This window comes from Maylandia zebra, linkage group LG16 (assembly GCF_041146795.1).
Source record: "Maylandia zebra isolate NMK-2024a linkage group LG16, Mzebra_GT3a, whole genome shotgun sequence".
Classification (NCBI taxonomy): Eukaryota; Metazoa; Chordata; class Actinopteri; order Cichliformes; family Cichlidae; genus Maylandia; species Maylandia zebra.
Window position 1 is genome coordinate 34,409,612 of NC_135182.1, and position 7,125 is coordinate 34,416,736.

General features: G+C 39.5%; 1 long non-coding RNA gene across 3 annotated transcripts; it reads left to right on the plus strand.

Annotated features, from left to right (window-relative positions):
* The first annotated feature begins 540 nt into the window (after positions 1–540).
* LOC112433292 (uncharacterized) lies at positions 541–6,568 on the plus strand. 3 transcript variants are annotated; one of them, XR_013093672.1, is made up of 3 exons: positions 541–3,354; positions 3,451–6,317; positions 6,397–6,568. It is a non-coding gene; the product is annotated as an uncharacterized LOC112433292 (long non-coding RNA). The 3 variants fall into 3 exon arrangements; XR_003023451.2 differs by having other exon boundaries at positions 1,661–6,038; positions 6,112–6,317; XR_013093671.1 differs by having other exon boundaries at positions 541–6,317.
* Positions 6,569–7,125: the final 557 nt, after the last annotated feature.

Here is a 7,125-nt window from a genome sequence, read left to right on the forward strand (position 1 = left end):
TATTGAATAGGTGCTTTTGAGACAGACAGAAAGACAGCAGGATCTTTTTCAGAACACCGCACTGTGTTGTGCAGTCATTTAAGAGTTCTTTTGTTTTTATTGTCTTTTATCTGAATTGAAATAAAAACTATTAGATTAGAAGTGCTAAACAACATATTTCTTACAGGATACACAGTATAGATATATTAAGGGCAGTGTGATGCTTCATCGAGCCCATAAAACAATCTGACACCTCCTGCATTAATTTCAAGGTAGAAGTGACACCAAAGCATGATCTAATTATTCAAAGAGAACAGAAATATAAGTACTAGAATGTTGCTCCTTATGTGAGCATTCTGTGCCACTCGTGCTATTTCTCTTTTAGCTGTGGGAAGCATAATCAGCATACTCCTACAAAGTCAACAAATGGGATCTACTCTTGAGATATATTCTAGGTAATTGTTGTTTATATTGTTGGGGCGTGAGCAGACAAAGTGCCTGTCATGGGGCTCCCATGTTGCTGTTCTATAAATAGTTCTGTTTAATCATGTTGTGGTAGAAAGGCAGAAAATATTTTATTAGGAAAACCTGCTACTAGTCTTGGTCAAGATGGCAATTATTCATTCAGGATTGTTGGAATAAGAGCAGTGAAGCAAAAAACAAAAGGGCGGAAAGAACTAAATGCTCACATTTAATGATATTGAAAATCTTTTTTACATACACTCACCACAGGCACACATTTCATGGTAATGCGAAGATTTTAATGATTTCATTTTCAGGATCAAATGATTGTACACTGTCTTTACACCTTTAATGCTTTTTAAAGATTAAGAATTGCTATTAATTACATTTTTATTTTCTCTAAACTACACACATACACTCATAAACTCACTTAAATCTGTTACTAAGTGGTGCTTAAGGTTCTATGATGTGCTTTAACATGATATTGACTGCAACTAGTAGTTTCTCTTTGCCAGCATAAAAAAATGTATTTGTCATGTATGTGTGACCACTTTGCCAAGAGGTGGGAGACAGCCAAAACTGCCACCATCAGATATGAGATAACTGGATAGAATTATCAGGAAGAACCCAGGAACCACTAAGGCTTAAATCTGCCGAGAACTGGAAACTGCTGGAACAGCAGGGTCGCTGTCCACTGTAAGTCAGTTCATCTCCATGGACTGATATGGTGCGAATTATGCTCCAAAACTGGAACATTCAAGGTCAACTGAAAGCTTGAAGCTTCCCACACACAAAAACTTCTCCTTCCTGGAGAAAGATTTTATGGGCGACCGTGGCTCAGGGGGTTGGGAATCGCATCTGTAACCGGAAGGTCGCCAGTTCGATCCCCGTACTCTGTCCTGGTCGTTGTGTCCTTGGGCAAGGCACTTCACCTACCGCCTACTGGTAATGGCCAGAGGGGCCGATGGCGCGATATGGCAGCCTGGCTTCTGTCAGTCTGCCCCAGGGCAGCTGTAGCTACAACTGTAGCTGCCTCCACCAGTGTGTGAATGTGAGAGTGAATGAATAGTGGCATTGTACAGCGCTTTGGGTGCCTTGAAAAGCGCTATATAAATCCAATCCATTATTATTATGGTCAGATGATTGAAATATTTGGTCACAATGATAAGATGTATGTTTTTAGGAGTAAAGGTGAGGCTTTCAAATCTTTACTGTCACTACTGAAGCTGTCAAGCATGGTGGTGGTAGCATCACGCTACAGGCGGTTTAGCCACGAGTGGTACTGGTATATTGTAGAATATAATACATAATGTAAGTATTGTATATTAAAGGACGAGGGCTGCCTCTAAATTCTTCAACTAGATGGTTGGAACTTGGGCAGAACTTGGTTTCTAACAATGATCCCAAACACACATCAGAACTGGTTTTGGAATGGATAATGCAGGGAACCATTAAGGAATGGTCATCTTAAAATCCAGAGCTTAACACTTCTGAAAATGTGTTGAAAATTTGTGGACTATATTGGCACTGGTACAACCAATTTAGATAAACTCTACTGATTCTACCAAGAAGACTGATCAAATATCCAGTTGATGGCTACCAGTCTGGTCATCTTGTAAATAGAATATCTTGAATAATTCAAAAAGGATCCTGCCTCAATGGATGAATCAGTGCTTGGTGTACAGATATCAGAAAACTTAGCAAAGTACTAATTTAAATTATATCTTTTATCACTTCATGCCTGGAGAACTGTTCCTCACTGTTCCTCACTGTTCCTCAAGACTACTTTAAGAAATGAAAGACAGCTGCCTAAGAGACCTCAGTCTGTGCTGAAAAACACCAAATATTGTCTTCAAAGCTTAATCTAAATGTGCAAACTCTGTTTGCCTTATATGCTATATTTCCCTATTTTTCAAGCAAAATAAAGAGAAATGTCTAATTAGTGAGAAATGTCCTCAGTCTATATAAATATGAGCAGTGACACATTTCTCCCCAACAGTCTTTTTCACATTCTACATCACTTTCTTTTTTCTGTTTCTGAAAACAGTGAATCTATGTGACATTGCTTTGAACCAGAAAAGATAAATAAAGCAAGCACATTCGGTATTTCGATCTTTTTGTATTTTTTATTTCTGTATATGCATGTTTCCACATCAGACTCTCTCTGTGAGGTTTCTAAAGTGCAGAGTACTTGTAACTAAAAGAAAATCAGCAACTGTTTGTAGTATAGGACAATGATAAGGCTGTCGTTCAAGCCAATAACGAAAACGCTTTGAAGTTTCATCAGAAAAATCTTTGGGCAGTTTCTCGCCTCTGTCATTTGTCCAAAACAAAAAGAAAAAACCAAAGTGCCCAATGATTATGCTGCATTGGAGCTTTCATCGCCCGCTATTGTTATCAGAGTTGATGGCTGTCTGTCTGTCTTTCAGTCAAGATATTTTCCTTCTTTAACTCGCTTCAGCTCGGCCTGTAGCGGCAATGACAACAGGTGTCCCTGCGGGTCAGGTAATGGCTTTTCATCTTTGCTTCCCTAAAGGCTTTATAGTGACACCACCCAAAGAAAAATCTATCTGTGCTCTCCTGTCGGTCACGTCCTTGTACACACCACTCTTCTTCTCACTTCCAAATAGTTACAGCGTTGTCAGAAAGACACAAAGATGGCTATTACTTCATTGTAGCTTGTAAAAGAAACTTGTACAAGAAACTAACCCACTTGAGTGGAATTCAGTAATAAATCCCACAAAATTATATAGAGATATTATTTAGCAGTAATTTATTCATCTGTGATCTCCACCCTGCTTTTGTTCCTGTACAGAAAACCCCAAACAAACCTCTTAAAAACCACAAGACCACAGTGAAGTCTCAGACACGGTGAGAGCAGCGTGTTCTCTGTGGACTGTCCCACTCCCACAGGTAAGCAAGAGACACCTGAAAGCTTTAGCTGTCGTTTATGTGCAAATCATCATCATTTTGACCAAATCAAACCTGCATAAAAATGTTTTCTTGCAGATGAGTTTTGCATTTCTTCTACTGACTCACTCACAATGTGAAGATAAGAATATAAAACAGTTTCAGGACACTGGGGCCGCCTTGAAACCGCATCAGTGTTGTCGGGTTTGTTGACAGTGCTGCCACTGCAGGGAAAGATAAGCATACTAATTTCTTATTGTCACTAAACCTTATTAAGCTACAAACTACCTCAGACACAATTCATCACTTTAATTGCTAAAATTGTGAGATTTTGGTTTGAGGCAACATTAGCCTTTCTGGGTCATCATCCCTTCCCTGGGGATGGGGGATGAATTCTTCATCTACGTGGTCATTGAAGGAGAAAAGGGGAAACGTGTTGCCCTTGCTCCTGTAATTAAGGTTTTGATTTAAGATTTTAGCACCAGGGGATAAATGATATCGCACATGTGCCCTTTAATGAAGAAGAATGTGCTCTTTATTCATCTATTCTGAATCTGATTTAGACATGCATAACGCTGAGTGCTGCAGTCTTTTCAGCTGGGGGGGACCAGAGGCAACGTTTCACTATTCTGGTCAGATGTAGTTTTGGGGGCTGGAAAAGTAGCAGAAACACAATGATGTTAAGGTATGAGTTTAGAACAGCACGTGTTGAGTTTTGCAACCACAGATAGTACAATAGAATTAAAACTACTTAATTAATTTTAGAAACTGCAATTGAACCATTGCCTTTCATTTCAAAGATTTCTTCCTAACGGCTGCGTAGAAAGGATTAAATATTAAATACCCTTAAATAAAAAGTGATAAAAAAAAACTTGTTGTAAGCCATATTAAATAATTATTGAATCTGATTTATTGTTTTGCTATTTTATGTTAATTTATTCTTTTAGCTCTGCAGCACTTTGGTCAACAGCTGTTGTGCTTACGTGCTTATAAAAATAATTTGACACTGACTTTTTGACTTAAAGCTCGAGGGACCCCAGATGCTAATTTTGCCTGATTTCACCACTAAGGCAATAAAATATGCTGGTGTTAAAAGTCCATTATTCTATCACTGTATTCATCTTAATACTAATTTATCTCCCATGAAAGCAGCTTAAACAAAACTCTAGTTTGCATATGTGACAAACATTATCCTCAATCTGATTTTCTCACTTTGTGTATTTAAGCTACAATCGTGCAGAGTCGGCCTCCTTGTTGCCTGTATTCTGGTTTGCTTCACCTTTTCACGTTCTCCACGTGTTTCCTATTTTCAGATCTGTGAGCTGGGCTTCCAAAAACTAATCTACATACAGTTTGATTGCACATTTGTTACCCTGACAAACTCTAGCTCACAACCTGATCAGCAGTTTCCCTGACACTATTTAACGCCTCTCACACTGACACCATTAATGATGTGAACAAAAGAAACAACGGTGGAAAATCAAGTTGAATGTAATTGTCTTTTTTAATTTATTGATAAAACTCTTGTTATTGCCATACCCATTTTAATCTCTTTGCCTTTTGTTTTTTGTGTTATAACAACAATACCAGGTAGACGTACCCTTTTCTATAACTCTGCTCCAATTTCAAGTTGAAGGTCATCCATTCATACTCACACTGCCATAGTCTCACACTTTCTTGGTTTGTTGAGTTGGGGACTTCTCAAGCCTTCAAGCCTGAACCATGAAATAACTAAAGAAAATTCTCTTCTTTTGAAAATGTGTTTATTGAAATTAAAAAACTAATTAATTTATTATTATATATAAATGTTAATTTGTGTCAAATTTGCGACATCCAGCAATATTTTTACAATTCATTCCTTACAAATGTATTCTGGATTTATTTTAGTTTTTTTCAGCATCTCACTGATGCCACAGAAGTGAAAGCGTTTGGGTTGTGTGTGGTTTCTGTTTGATCTTCAGCCTCTTGGTGTCTTCGTATCACCTCTTTGCCTCTATTGGGCGATTCCCTATTTGGTTACTTCCTGTTTTGTTTTGTTGTTACTCTTATCTGTCTCTTAGTTTTTCTCCATGTTGTTTTCTTAATTAGCTTCAGCTGTAACCTGTTTTTTCCACTCTCCCTGATTACCTCCCGTGTTTATTAAAAGCCTCGGTTTGCATGTGTTCTTTGCTGAGTCGTGCTGTTGCTTCTCCTTGTGCCCTTGTGCGTCACGTGACCTATGCAAAGGATGGCGCCTTCAAAAAAACCTTTCTAACAAAAAAATCATCAAACTTTCCTGCTTCTTTTTTAGGAGCCCTGAAGTGCAGGGTTTGTTTTTACGCCGTCTTTGAGCATGTTCACCAGTTTTGGCTGTTTAATAAAAACTACTTTCAATCCTTTGTGTTTGCCATGTACACACTGTTCCACATGCTGCTGTGATTATAATTTAATTTTTATTTTTGTTGTTTTCAGTTCAGCTGCAGGGTTTGATTATTTTGACCAAAAAAAGTGATTTTCTCAAATATTAATGTCATGGTCTACGGTGGGTGGCTGGAGTTTCCATTAGGCTCCTGAACTGACCTGGGATCCGCCCCTGGGCAGGGCCAACTCCAGCTCCTGCACACCTGGAGCCTATTGCAGGCTATCAAGCCAGAGGGATTTAAACCACACATCGATGTTCACTCACTGCCAGTTCGTCATCAACCCATGTTGGTAACAGGTCTTGTGTTTCAAATTCTCGCTGTGATTTATCTTACTAACAAAGACTCTTTTGTACTACAGTTGCTGTACCCACCCTGGCTCACTCCACCTCCGGACTTGGGATACCTAGTGATCATTTTGGAAATCCCTCTGTGCCTCACCTGCCTGCCCTCCTGCCATCACACTCCATCTGGAGCCCCGGATCTCAGGTCAGCCTTTCCACGCCACTCAGCCTCCCCTGGATCTTCATCATCCCCCTCTCAAACACTCCAGGTCCCTAACTGCAAGTAAGAATTGCTGCTCTTATACTGGCCACTTCTGAGCTGCCTTCACTACCTGCCTAACTCCTATATCCTCTCCCCTCAGTGTGACTGTTCCCCACTCAGCTCCGTTCCACTTCTCAGGCCTCGTTCCCTCACCCTAGCCACGTTCCCCTGGGCACGCCACACCAAGGCTCCACGTCTCGTCATTTTCTGTCTTTGCCACGTTTCCCTTTTTTTCCCCCTTGCACTTAACCGTAATAAACTGTTAAATCATCTACTGTCTCCGCTCTGGGTTTCTGCACCTGAGTCCTATTCAGTACCGGCCATCCGTCGCCGTGACAATTAATGAGCCAGCGATGGCCTATCAGACGTGGGCGAACTTCCAGAAAGTTTACTGAAACTCTGAGTTTGTTAACCTTGAAATGAAGGAAACTCCAGGTTTTCTATTCCAGAAAGAAAGCTAAATGTGCACTCTCCTCTCTTCCCTGATACTGAAATATTTGGTGTACATTACTGTAGCAATCACTGTTTGATTAAAGCTTCTGTGTAAAGCTTTATGAAGCTGTAGACACTCTGATCAATGATTGGAATCAGTCACAGTGATGGATAAAAATGTGTCACAGCTGGTTGAAGATGGTGTAAATATTTGAAGTTGAGGCTGAAATGACTGTCAGTCATTCTTCACTCATTTAACATCAATGACATTATTATAGTTTTGCCCTGACACACACTGGATAAAATAAACAGGTGGAAGCTGCTTGGTTTCACAACCTCTGTTACAGAAATAAATGAATGCAATGCTTTGCAAATCTCATAAATAGAAAATAGAAAA